Raw genomic sequence first — 14975 nt, 5'->3', positions numbered from 1 at the left:
ACCTCTTTTGGCAGATGTAGTTTCTCCTTCCCAGTTGCGTGGGGGATGAGGGAGTTTACATAACACAAGTATTTTGTTTTTTCCTTCTCTATGTCCGTCATATGTTTATATCACATGTTATTTAGTAGTGCGTTATGTACCTGGTGATCACCGCCATCAGGTACATTCCGATGTAATGTATAACTGTTGTCGGAAGCAGACTGGGCGGGGGCTCAGTCAATGCAGTCTTGGTGCTATAGGCAAGGACCATGAACATTACAATGCATGTAATAAAGAGGAGAAAGAAAATGATGATACATAGCTGGCCATTTAGTCTGATGAAAAAGTGCCCTCTTTCGTTGGAGGGGAAGGTTTTTACAGTTGCAGTCATCTTTTCCCTTCTTTCTCTATCTCGTTGGTGCTGCAGCTTTGTGGACAGGGCAGTGCTGGATCCAGCCGGATGTCCGATTTCTGTACCCATGTTTTGAGAGCATCCACCTTTACCGCGCTTGTGGTGCTGTTCATCACCAAGAAAGATCTGTCAAATTTGGGATCTATCCACTTCTGCACAAAGTTCCCAGGAAGGAATGGGTGAGGGTTACCTGTTTAGAGATGAACTGTGCTGCCTTCTTTAGTTGAGACAAATAAAAATACATTTCATCATGCAATATTTCAACAGTCCCCTCGCTATCAGTCTTTGCTCTGGTACCATAGTGTTCATAGTTTGCCCTGTCACTATTTGGTGTGGGGTCAGGTGGTGGTCAGAACTGGGGGTACATTGCAGTGCAAAAAAGGCGATGCGTAGGCAAAAGAGCCATTTTTTATTGAGGGTGGCATACATTTTGCTTATTTTATTTTTCAGTAGGCTGTTTAGGCACTAAACAATACCATTGCTTTTGGGGTGATAGGCTGATGTTAGGCAATGTTTTATCCCTAGCATTGTGGTCAGGTATGAAAACACGTCATTAGAGAAGTGTGTGCCATTGTCAGACCTAATTGCTTCCGGTATTCCCCATTCCGTTAGCAGCTGACTTAATGTCACAGTGGATGCATGTCAAGCTTCTACATAGTGAGAGAATGGGCAGACTACTGCTATAAGATACCAGTAATTCTGACATCTGTCAATCATGTCATCAAAATCTATGTGCAGTGCTTTAAATAGGCCCATGTGGTGTTGGTGTTGTTGAATATATTGTCTTGAGGGTGGGATTGGGGGAGTACCACTGTCATATGATTCAGTGGTGAACATACATAGTTATCATTTTGTGGCAATTTGGCACATACCAGTCTGTTTGTATGGTAAAGGACATGTTGTCTTGGGATGCTTGCACAGGCATATGTAGTTGGTCTAAAGAAACAATTAGTAGTGTTTGTGGTATTACAGATTTGGCCTGTAGATTAAGTCAGTGGAGCTTTGTGAACAACCTCTATTTTCCTGGTGCACTTCCCTGTATTTCCCTAAGGTGTAAACGCACAATCTCTGTGTAAGGCTCAGTGGCATCCTTGGGATGCTGGTCTACCTCTGGGGGATTGGGTAATGGTGGCAAGGAAGGTTGTTCAAGCAGTAATGGTACATGCTGCAATCCTGAGGCTACTTTAGGGGGTGTTCCTCTGGTGGCTGCCTGGGCTGTCCAGTCCACAAGGGAATTATAGCTGGAAATGAAGTCCTGGTTACTAGTATGGGCCGCACACTTCACAACCGCTACCTCTTGTGGTAATGTGAGAGCGCACATTAATTCTTCTAGTAAATTTCTGTGTGTAACTTATGTCCCATCTGATTTAAGAAATCCTCTCCTCTTTCACCAAAGGAGACTGGAACGAGTGGTAGTGGTGACATGTCTGGAATCAGAATATATAGTGATACGTGTGCTGATGCCACTTTTTAAGGCAGCAATCAAGGCTACCAGTTCCCCAGCTTGTGCCGAATAGTGTGATGACAGAGTTATCTGCTGCTCTATTTCTAGCACGTCTGAAGAATTGTGCTGCTGTGCTCAAAATACTGCGGCCCCTGTATGTCACACCCCCGTTTCCTAGTCTATGGTGGAGGAACCATCTACAAAACACACTATGCCATGTGGTGGGGTCTTCTTTTGCTGGTCCTTACTCATCTGGTACATACATGACACAATCATGGGGGTCATCATCAGTATCAGAGGTAGGGTGGGCAAAGAATGTCCCAGGGTTGACAGTGTGGCACTTTACTATCTTGAGGGATGGCAAATACAGTATTACTTCATACTTCATAGCCTGTCACTCTTTGCGTGGTCAAAGTGATCTTAGCTTTTAGAATGATGGCAAAGACAGCATGCTCAGTATACAGTGTTAAGGGGTCTCCCATTACTACAGAATGTCATCAACATATTGCAGAAGGGCACTTTTACACTTGAAGGTTGACAAATCATTTTTCGCTGCCCTGTTGAAGACACTAGGTGGCTCATAATACCCCTGGGGGATATGAGAATACAAAAATTGCGTGCCCCTGGACATGAAGGCGGTCGGATAACGACTGTACTAGTGTATGGCAATGCTGAAGGCTTTCTTCAAATCTATCACAGAAAATAACTTAGCATCTTGAGGGATGTTTTGAGAGGATAATGGATGGGTCATGTACTATGGGATATTTGGGAATCACACATCGTTCAAAGGGTAGAAATCTTGAACCACGTGCTAAGAATTGCCTTTACTCTTTTTCACTGGGTGTATTGGGGTGTTACAAGGGGAGACACTGGGGTATATCACTCCCTGGTCCAGTAAGGCCTGTATGGTTGTGCAATGCCTTTGTCAGCTTCTTTGGATGAGTGATACTGGAGCACCCTGGGCAGCAGAGCATCCTTCTTCAGTGTTATCTTAAAGGGAGCAGCAGTATGACTGAGACCCAGATCATGTGGTCCAGTTGCCCACAGGCTGTCTGGCACTTGTGAAGGATCAACCTCCTTTACTGAATCAAAGGGTATGCCCAGGGTGGGGGTCCTGACCTCCAGTACCATCCTAAGTGGCACATTGTCTTCATAGACCACTACAGTTTTGTGAGGGTTGTCACTGAACAGGTGGTCATCTAGTATTTCCCTGACTGTCCTTCTGGGTTGAATGAATATCATGCATGCCCAATATGTGTGATCGTAAACAGTAGACATAAGTGCTCCATAGGTGGGTGTTATCTCTAAGGAGTCTATACTCAGTATCAAATCTTTTTCTGGGATCCTGGGGCCAGATGTAGCAAACAAAAAATTTGCGACTCGCATTTTGTGAGTTGTTGCGACTCGCAAAATGCGAGTCGCAATATGTAATGCAAGGAAAGAAACCGTTCCGAAATAGCGACTCGCACCCGGACTCGCAACGCAGTGTGCGAGTCCGCAGATTGCGAGGTCGCTTTTTGCGAGTGTGCAAAAAACGAACTCGCAATTAGCGAGTAGGTGTCGCAAATTGCGATTACCTGGAAAATTGCTTACAGGTGCAGCAGAACACTCCAGAAACCACACCAGAACACTCTGGAAACACTTCCTGGCACATGATGATGACATCACAGCCAGGAAGTTTACAAATACACCTGGGAGGAGGGAGGACCACACCCTTTTATAACTGCCGATTTTCACACAGGACAAACAGCAGCTGCCATGGAGGGAACCCCAAGAAAGAGGAAGCTCAAATTTTCTGTGAGGGAGCTGGAGGTGCTGACAGAGGAATGCTGTCAGCACTATGATGACTTGTTTGGGAGAGCAGCCCTCAATGTTCCTGAGGCCACAAAAAAACAGCTGTGGCAGGACATCCAGGACAAGATCAATTCCCTGGGGGTGAGCCATAGGACCATCGATGACATCAAGAAGAGGTAGTATGACCTCCGCTCCCGGACCAAGGAGAGGGTGAATGAAAGGCTCTGGGAGATGAGAGGCACAGGAGGGGGACCATCGTCTGTGCCACCACCCACACCCCTGGAAGAGAGGGTGGAAGAAACCTTGGAGCAGGAGGCAGTGTCTGGATTTGGGGACCTGGACACCTCAGAGCCCAGCACATCAACCGGTGAGTACCATGTGATATGCCTGTACCCCTATCAATGCCATACCCCCACCCACCATGTACACAGGGGCATGCACAACCAAAATTGCTCCATTTCAGGGTAGCAAATGCCAGAATGATGCATTATGGGAAATGTAGTCAAGTAGGCAGTTCATAGGCAAATGTTTATTAGGAAGTGTGCAATAGATAGTAGACACTGACAGTCTGTTCCCCATGTCCCACAGGTCTCCAGGAAGACACCACCAACACTCCAAGCACCCTGGCCCATGAGGACACCCCAGGACCCGCAAGCACCCCCACCTGCACGGTCAGCAGCATCCCTGCAGTAGCCACACCTGCTGCAACAATTCTGCAAGAGGCTGCCCCAGCAACAGGCAGGGAGGAGACAGGTGGAAGCACAGGGCAGCCACCGCTGCGCAGGCGTCGCAGGTCAATACCATCTGGGCTGCAGTCTGCATCCGGGCTACTTCCTCCAACCTCCAGTGAGGCACATCTGCTGCGTGGTCAGCGCCTGCAGAACTGAATTTTGGGCAGAATTAGTGGTGTGCTGCACCGCTTTGTGCGCAACAACCATGCCAGCATGCAGCACCTCAACACACGGATGGACATGATCTGCCGTAACACTGGGGACCTTGCCCTTGCCATGAGGGAACTGGCGGGAGGACTACTGGCCCAGGCAGAGGGTGGGCGGCGCAGGGATCGGCAGATCATGCACAGACTGGACACGATGGCCACATCCATGGGCAGGCTCGCCATGAATACCACAGGCCTGTCGAGGAGGACAGTTGGGCTGCAAGTGGAGATGGGCCATTTCGCTGGGGATGTGGCTAGGGGCCTGGGACGTCTCACCCACATTATCGAACTGATGGAGACACAGGAAATGTCGAGGGCCACAGGGGAAACACCCCAAGACAGTGAGGAGGGCTCAACAGTGAGCAGTGTCTCTGTCACTGACAGCAGGGTGCTCAGGAGTGGCAGGCAGAGCACCACGGAAGCAGCAGGGACCAGCCAGGCTGGCAGGAGGGCCAGAAGGTCTTAGAGATCACCCTGGACCATTAAATGTGGCGTTAATGTGCCACATGCCTGCTTGGCATTTTCCTGGCCATGGACAATCTTCACTTGTGAATAGTTTATGTAATACACTAATAAAACAGTTATTTTTGTTCCACTTAACAAACTGAGTTTTTGGTCAATAGGTGAGTATGGTGGGAGTTGACACGTACCGTCCAAAATATTGTGTTGCAATGTGTTCCCGTCTCAGTCTGCCTTGATTAGCTATACTCCTATCTCCATGATGGCGATGTGGTTGTTCTTGCTCTTCATCATCAGGATCTGGGTCTGCAGGGTTGAGAGGTAGCCCACGTCGGGTGGCTATGTTGTGGAGGATGGCGCATGCAACCACAATTTTGAATGCGGTAATGGGGGTGTATTGGGGGGCACCTCCACTGCGGTGGAGGCATCTGAATCTTGCCTTCAGGAGTCCGAAGGTCCACTCGATGAGGTTCCTGGTCCTCTTATGTGCACTGTTGTATTGCCTCTCTGAATCATTGCTGGGTGTTAAAATCGGAGTCATGATCCAAGGCCTGAGAGCATATGCACTGTCACCTGTTGGGCACAAAAGTGCACTGTTAGGAAGTCCATATTGTCGTGCACAGTGACCTGTGTGTATGTCTGCAAGTGTCTGTGGCTCTACCTAGGAGGTAACCGTCTCCGAATTCCCCACGTTCCAGGCGTTGATGTATCCCACTATGCCTAAAAATGTATGAGTCATGGGTACTGCCTGGAAACTTAGCTACAATGTCAGTGATGACATAATGGGCGTCACAAACAACCTGAATATTGAGTGAGTGGGTACACTTTCTGTTGCGGCAAAGGTGTTCTAGATAAGCAGGGGGCCATATTTGAATGTGTGTCCCATCTACACACCCTATGACATGGGGAAAGTGGGCAATGCAGTAAAAGTCCAGCTTGGTGCTGTTCATTTCTGCCTCATTCCTTGGTAAGTATATGAAGTGGGACATGTGCGTGACTAAGGCATCTAGGAAGGCCCTGAGGAACCTTGACACTGCATTTTGGGATACCCCACCTGCCACAGCAATGACCACCTGATAGCTCCCTGAGGCCAAGAGGTGCAGTGAGCATAGCACTTGCACATGCGTAGGGATGGCACAGCCACGCAGGGTTTGGTGCTCTAGCTGTGGTTTGAGTAAATCTATTAATTCTAGGATGGCTGCGCTGCTAAGGCGGTATTTGTCATAGATCTCATCCTCAGTTTGCTGAAAAAGAGTCTGCCTTGTTCTATATATCTTCTCCTGTCTGTGGCCCCTTCTCCTCCTCTGCTGGACTGTGTGGACTCTCCTTCTCACTGCTATCAGGTATATCTCCGCCATCTTGTGTAACCCAGATGCCTTCTGGGTCTCCTTTTATACTTTGGTAATGGTTACCACCTGCTCTGAGTTAGTGGTAAATGGGACATGCAAACTGGGCTTTTTGCGACTAGTCGCAATTTGCGAGTTGCAATTGCATAAGGTTTGCGACTCGCAAATTGCGACTTGCTATTTGCGGGTCGCAAAATGGGGTCGCAACGGATGCGACTCGCTAACGGGTCCCATCGCTTTTTGCGAGTCGGAAATGGGCTTTTTGCATCCCATTTCCGATTTTGCACTGTCGCAAATTGCGATTCTGCCCGTTTGCGAGTCGCAAACCTTTGCTACATCTGGCCCCTAGTCCTGTTCATGTCCCCGGAAAATAAATTCTTTAGACAGCTGCACTGTTTGGCCCACTAACTCGGGGGTCTTAGCTATTATGGTGTAAACTGCAGTGGTGAAGGCTTGTTCGTCACTGGGCCTCACTCTCACTTCATCTCCTTTGGAGGAGTCGACTGTTAGTACCATTATTCTAGATGGAAGGGTACCGGGAGTTGAACAGATCATAGTGCCATTCAGCTCAAAATGAATGGACATGTTCAGTTTGGACATGAGATCCTGTCCCACAAGGTTAACCCGGGCAGCAGGTGAAAATAATAGGCTTTTGTTGACAGCATGCTCCCCCATCTCCATTTGTATGGGCTTAGTGAAATGAACCCTAGTGATGGCCTCAGAGAATCCTTGTGTGTCCATAGATATGTTTGACATGGGCAAACTTCTCTCTCGGACGCAGTATCTAAAGAAAGCAGTATTTTTTATCAATGAAAGAAACTGCCATAGTGGGCTTTTCATCTAATCTGTGTGTTACTGGTAATAGAGGGCACATGGGATGAGTCTGTGGGCACGCTCATTATGCATACCCTCTTGCTTTGTATGTCTGGAAGGGGTTCCCACCCCTCACCACTACCCCTCCTTGCGACTGTGTTATCACTGGTGTTGGGTTTGTGGGGTTGCGACCTGTGTGGCTTGCATAGCTTGAGGAACGATGGACTGCTGGGCAGTCTGTTGCATTACCTGTGGCACGTATATTATATGTGGCTTCCCTTGGGGTGCCATCTGTGTGTTCCCTGCATTGTTATATCTGTTTAGTTGTCCATTCTGCTCATCTTGCTTCTTCGCTCCTAGAAGGTGACATTCTCGTTGACAGTAATGACATGCCTGACTGTTCCTCTGATACCCATTCCGTCCTAATCCAGAGCCCACTCTCCCTCCTCTACCCCCTGTCTTTCCTCCTGCATTTATCTGGTTGTTGAGAATACTGCTGCTGAGAGACTTCTTGGGGAACTCCCAGGGACACTGCGGCCATCTGATTTGAGGTGCCTGTCATCATTGCCCCTTCTAGTGCCCCCTACTTCACAAATTTCTGCTATACTAACTTTGCGGCTGTATTTTCAGCCACTGCATGCTTATTCCTTTAGCTTTCCTTTTTCTTTCTGCAGAAGTGAATAGTATGGGCCTGTATTTCTGCCCATTGTTCAGCATCTAGGGCCACTATACTATCTAGGTTGTTCTGGTCATCGGTCGGCAATCCTCTCTTCATTGTATGGTAAAACAATATGGTGTTTCCACCTGTCACATCCCAACTTTCACCTAGTTCTGTGCACCATTTTACCTTCATCTAAATGAGATATTGAGTTGGATCCTCATTTAGGTGCATTTTTGAGTCATGAGAGAGCTGATGTCTGGCCAGTCTGGGTACATACGCCTTAATTGGTCCCAAAGACGGGACCATATATTGCTAAAAGGGGAACCATCGCACCTTCAATCCATGAGGATGATGTTTTGCACCCCTGCTCTCTGAAAAATGACATTGGTTTCTTCTCCTACCAATGAACTTAGTAAACCTTTTATATATTCCGTTGCTGCATTTTGTTTCGAAGGCTGCTTTACCTTTTTCCAACCTCTTCTGTAAGTGGGGGCAGTTGTTTTTTCAGTTTGTCTTTATCCATTTGGGGCCAAGGGACACACTGAAGGCCCCAAAGCCTTTATGCATTGGGGGCATTTGATATATTGGAGCATTAGAGTGATAGGGGACATGTTGCAAAACCAATAGGCTTTGTTACATATAGCTGTAGTCCCAATCAGGATCCCCTATGCTATAGAAGATGCAGGCCTTGGCATTTGCATTGTCACCTGGGTCAAAGGAGCCCTCTTTAATCAATCAATGTATCAATCAATCAATCAGGGTTTATAAAGCGCAACTACTCACCCGTAAGGAGCCGGGTCTTGAGGTACTTCCTTTTTAAGTTTCAGAAATTTTATTAAAGATATTCAACTGTTCTGTTTAAAGTGATAAGAACATTGATATTAAACAGTTGAGTAAAATATAGGATCAAAAAAATAAATTGTTACAAATATTGTAAAAGAGAAAAATAAACTGTCAATAAGCATACCTTGTAGTATAAAACTATATTAGCCTCATACATTAAACAGTAACTTAAGAATTCTGACCAATTCAACAATTAGCATTGAGATGGGTAATAAGGGAAATTCAAGGGGGTTTTAACACTTTTTCAGAAATAGGTTGATGCAAATTAGTTCTCAATGCAGATCAATTTAGCATATTAGTTATAGGTAACCAACAAATTTTTATTTTAATAGCTAAAGACAATGGAGTAACAAAATTGGCATTTAACCTATGATTATAGCAAACACCATACCACCATGCCTGGAAAGAAATATTAAAAGCATTTTTCCAATTCTTTGTTATTAGCTGGAAAGCTACAGCAATTATTAAACCCACAATTTTCACATTCATTTCACAGTGTATCCAAATATTAGAAATGATACCCGAAAATACATTTGTAAAAGCAAGAGGGTAAGGAGGTATGAACAATTTGATTAATTTGAGTCCACACCTGAAGCCAAAATTGGTATGTATGTGGACATTCAAATAACATATGTTTTAGAGCTGAATTCGAGATTTGGCATGTCCAACATGTTGACATTATAGAATAATTTGTTTTATTTGAACTATATGGTGTAAGTAGTAATCTACTATATAGAAAAAACTATGTTTGAGTAGTGTTAGCCGCACAAGACGTTTTGCGAATTTTAGTCCATATCTTATTCCATAAAGGAATAGGAAATGAGGGTTGTAAGTCATTTTCCCATTTTAATTCCACTAATTTTTTCTGCCTCGGTTGAGCTACCTAGTTGAGATGAGAGTACCTTTTTGAGGCTGAGGGAAACGTTGGTAAAATTTGTAATACAGGGGAAGGTGTAGGACCTTGGGAGGTTATGGACAATAGAGAGTTATAGGATTGTAAAATAGCTGTGGTAAATAGTTGATAATTGTTTTGAAACGAATTAGGAAAATTAAATAACTGTTTGGCCTGCGTAAAGGAAAGTAAGGAGTGATTATCTAATAATTGAGATACCCATACGGAGGCCCTTTTTATGCCATGACTTCCAAAAAACACATTTATTATTAATCTTAATAAGATTATTGTACCAAATTGAAGAATTAAGAAATTGATCTAAACTGGAAAATTTTGAAGTAAAGATGGGATGTAATATTTTACAAGCAATTTTAAGAACAGGTAATTACATTTTGGCTGGACGCTGGGTGAGAGAAATAAATTCCTAATTGAAAACGGATGAATAAAGGACAATTCTAACTCAACCCATAAAGGCTTTTGGTGTAAAGCATCTTCATGATGCAAATGTATTGAATGTTTTAGAAAAAAAGCAGTATGATAAAGATGAAAATTTGGAAAATTAACTCACCCATCATGCTTAGATTGTTGCATCTTATTAAGAGACATTCGAGGTTTTCTATTATTCCATAGAAAGGAGATTAGACTTTAATTGATTTTCTTAAATATGGAAGAGAAATATTAATGGGAATATTGGACCGATTGAAAATTATTACAGAACAAGCATAATTTTAAATTAATATAGTCTACCCCACCATGATAGAAGCAAACAATTCCATCTTGTTGTTCGTTTTTTAAGGGTAGACAACAGAGCGTCAAAATTAATAGAAACAGTATCTTTCAAAGAATTTGTAAACCAGCTGCCTAGATATTTTAATTTTACAGGTTTTCAAAGAAAGTTTGAAAATGCCAATTCATATTTAAGCACAATTATTAAGTGGAGGAATCTCACATTTATCAGTATTAAGTTTATAACCTGATTGTTTTGCAAAATTTGAGACTATATCTAAAGAGGGTTTCAAGGAAAGTTCAGGGGAAGATAAATATAATAGGATATCATCACCATATACTGAACATTTGGTATGCATGTCTCTATGTTTAAATCCTTGTAAATAGAAGATAAAAAGGGTTCAAGTGCCAAGATAAAAAGCAAAGGAGACAAGGGGCATCCTTGTCTGACTCCTCTGTGAAAAGAAAAGGATGAAGAAACTATTCCATTTACAAAAACTTTCCTTTAGGGAAGCTATATAAAATTGACACTAGTTTGATACATTTCTGGCCAAAACCAAACCAAGAAAGGGTAGCAAAAAGATGTTCCCAATGAATGAGATCAAACGCTTTTTCGGCATCTAAGGATATAGCAACTAATGATTTTGAATAATTCTTAGATTTATTTAAAATATCAAAGAAAAGTCTAATATTATCTGAGAGATATCTACCTTTAATAAAACCTGACTGTTCCTAACCGATTAAAGTGGGAAGGAAAGATTCTAATCTAATTGCAAGAATTTTAGTGAAGATTTTGTAATCAGTGTTAACTAAGGATATTAATCGATAATTTTTACATAATTTAACATCTTTACCTTCTTTTGGAATAAGGCAAATCAAAGTATTTTGAAAAGTGCCAGACGCTTTGTTAGATGTTGCAAAAAAGGTGAAGAGTTTGTGTAATTTGGGGATTAACAATTTTGAGAAAGATAAATAGAACCCCACAGGAAAACCATTTGGTCCGGGGGCTTTATTTGTTGTTTATTGAATTAATTGCTCCCTGAATGTCATTGAGACAAATATCAGCATCTAGAGGAGAAAAATCAATATATGAGGCAAACTCTTGTTTAATAGAATTTAAGTATGTAATGATGTCCATATTAGATGGAGAATTTTCTGGTATATAAAGTTTGTTCTAGTAGTCAGAAAGTTCATGCAAGATATCTCTATCATTAGTGGCTGGGGTATGATCATCACATAGAATCATTTCTATTTTAGTTCTATCTTTTTTAGTTTGTAAGTAATTTGCTAGAAGCTTGCCCGCTTTGTTCTGTCCTCCATAATATTTGGCACTTGATTTAAGAAGAAATGAGGCAGCATTATCTGTAGAAAATGTATTGAATTGTAATTTAGCTTTGACTAATTCATTTCAACATTCTTGTTTTAGATGTATAATAAATATGTTCAAGGGATTTAATATGTTTAATAATGTTGGAGTGATTTTTTTTATTATTAGATTTCTTTTTGTTAGAGACATATGTCAAAATAAAATTCTGTGAGGTGGCTTGAATAGCATCCCATATTGTCTGAAAAGAGAGTTCAGGTGTATCATTCAATAAAAAATATTAATGTATAATGTATAAAGTCTTGAAAGTTTTTAATAAAAGTAGTGTCTGTTAAAAGAGAGGTATTAAGGCACCAACAAGTAATTTTGGGAGTAACAGAAGGTAATTCCAGGTCTAATGTCCCCAGGGCATGATCTGAAATTAGAATAGTGCCAATCTCTGAACCTAGGATATGCTGAGATAATGATTTAGATGTAAATAGATAATCAATCCTGGATTGGGAAAAGTGTGCAGGAGGAAAAAGTGTATTCTTGTAACATGGGATTACTAAGTCTCCGTGAATCAATAAGAGCTCTCTGTGCAATAGCTGAATTAAGTTGTTTGTGCATGGATGTGAGAATAAAATTAGTTTTAGAAAAACGGTCTAAAAAAAGGAACAGAAACAAGGTTACAATCACCTCCAAAAATTAAGTAATCATCTCTAATAGACATCAACGTATTGGCAATATTTGGCGGAAACGTTTTATCTAGATGAGTGGGTGCATCTACATTCAAAATTGTTATTGGTGTGGTATTGATAATAAGTTTTAAAAATAGACAACGGCCATCTGTGTCATTTTCTTGCGATACTAATTTAACATGTAATTTGTCTTGCATAAAACAACAACACCATTACGTTTACCTGTGCCAGGAGATGTAAAAGCATAACCTGCCCAATTACGTTTAAGTTTACAAACTTCTGCATCAATAACATGTGTTTCCTGTAACAATGCTATGTCTGTGTTCTATTTGGCTAGATGTGTGAGAACTGTTTGGTGGTCATTAGAACCCTGGCGGTCGGTGTTAAAGCAGCAGTAAGACCGCCAACAGGCCGGCGGTAAAGAAATTGCAATTACGACATTGGCGGAAACCGCCAACAAAGACAGCCACTTTAACACTCTGACCGCCACAGCAGTACAAACAAACAGCGCGGCAGTCACCGTCAACAGACAGGCGGGAGACAATGTACCGCCCACACTATTATGACAGGCCAATCCGCCACCTTTTCCGGGGCGGATTCACTGTGGATAAAAACACGGCGGAAACAGGAATTTCCGAGGGAAAACGCTCACCTCTACACACCCCACGAGGAACGAGGACACCATGGACCCGGAACTCCAAATTCTACCTGCAATAGTCTTCCTGCTCCTCTACCAGGAGCACGAATACCGGTGACGAAGACCACGGTGTGTACTGCACCTACGACACAGGGGAGGGGGAGGCAAAAAACAGGGACACACACACGCAACACCCCCACCCTCACCCACTACAACACACACACTAATGCATATCTATACATCACAGTTACAACCCCCGAACTCCCCGGAAGAATGCAAAGACAATAGAAAATGAGTGTAACCATTGTAATGTGTTAAAAACAAGTAGGCAGAAATATATATATACACCATGTACAAAATATATACCAAGCATAGTAGTCCAGGTAGTGCACTAAGAAAGTCCGTGGAACACTGGGACCACACGGTATGGGCGAGGCCCACACAAGATCCCCGACCATGACAGAGAGAACACTGCAGGGGCATCAGATACCAATAAAACAGCCACCTCAGGGGGAGGGAAAGGGGGGGCACCTCAGTCGCTTCAGTGCACGACACCAAATCCACGAGGGGGTCACATGCCCACTGTTCCATCCTGGGGAGTATAAAGCCACAGTCTCTCAAGTCTCTACAGTGGGTGGGTTGCCCACTGCTCAATCCTGGGGAGTGCAAAGCCACAGTCTCTCAAGTCTCTACAATGGGTGGCTTGCCCACTGTTCCATCCTGGGGAGTGCAAAGCCACAGTCTCTCAAGTCTCTACAGTGGGTGGCATGCCCACTGTTCCATCCTGGGGAGTGCAAAGACACAGTCTCAAGTCTATACAGTGGGTGGGTTGCCCACTGTTCAATCCTGGGGAGTGCAAAGCCACAGTCTCACAAGTGGATGACAGTCTCCACTGGTTATGGAGGGGGCATGGTGCCCAGAGTGCTTCATCCTGCAAAGGACAGAGGTAGTGGATGACAGTCTCCACTGGTTCTGGAGGGGGCATGGTTCCAAGAGTGCATCATTCACCCCGTGACGGACTCAGTTGCGTCAGTGCCCCTGCCGTTCATGAGCTAGCGGTGCTTGAGATGGCGGTGCCCTGTGCAGTGGTGCTTGAGATGGCGGTGCTCTGTGCAGTGGTGCTTGAGATGGCGGTGCCCTGTTCAGCGTTGCTTGAGATGGCGGTGCCCTATTCAGCGGTGCTTGAGATGGTGGTGCCCTGTTCCGCGGTGTTTAAGATGGCGGTGCCCTGTGCAGCGGTGCTTGAGATGGCATTGCCCTGTTCAGCAGTGCTTGAGATGGCGGTGCCCTGTTCAGTGGTGTTTGAGATGGTGGTGCCCTGTTCAGCGGTGCTTGAGATGGCGGTCTCCATTGCAGGGTCTTAGCTGCTGGCGGTCCTTCATGGCCCAGCGGGGATGGTGCTGGCGGTCCTTCATGGCCCAGCAGGCCTTTGGCTGGCAGTCCTTCATGGCCCAGCGGGCCTTTTGCTGGCGGTCCTTCATGGCCCAGTGGGGCTGGTGCTGGCGGTCCTTAATGGCCCAGCGGGCCTTTTGCTGGTGGTCCTTCATGGCCCAGGGGGGCTGGTGCTGGCGGTCCTTCATGGCCCAGCAGGCCTTTGGCTGGCGGTCCTTAATGGCCCAGCGGGCCTTTGGCTGGCGGTCCTTCATGGCCCAGCGGGCTGGTGCTGACGGTCCCTCATGGCCCAGTAGGGCTGGTGCTGGCGGTCCCTCATGGCCCAGCGGGGCTGATGCTGGCGGTTGGCTCCTGGGCAGCTGGGCTGGTGCTGGCGGTGGCCTCCTGGGCAGCTGGGCTGGTGCTGGCGGTGGCCTCCTGGGCAGCTGGGCTTGTGCTGGCGGTTGGATCCTGGGCAGCTGGGCTGGTGTTGGCGGTGGCCTCCTGGGCAGCTGGGCTGGTGCTGGCGGTGGTCTCCTGGGCAGCGGGGATGATGGCGGTCTTCTCCGCCGTGCTGCTCTTCCCAGACTTGCCGGGTTTCTTGTGGCCCTTCCCCACCTTGGAAGGTGTCACAGCTGACTCCACACTCCCAACGGG

Source organism: Pleurodeles waltl, chromosome 3_1 (assembly GCF_031143425.1).
Source record: "Pleurodeles waltl isolate 20211129_DDA chromosome 3_1, aPleWal1.hap1.20221129, whole genome shotgun sequence".
NCBI classification, from domain to species: Eukaryota; Metazoa; Chordata; class Amphibia; order Caudata; family Salamandridae; genus Pleurodeles; species Pleurodeles waltl.
The sequence above is the reverse complement of the archived record's forward strand: the minus strand, read 5'-3'. Positions refer to the sequence as shown.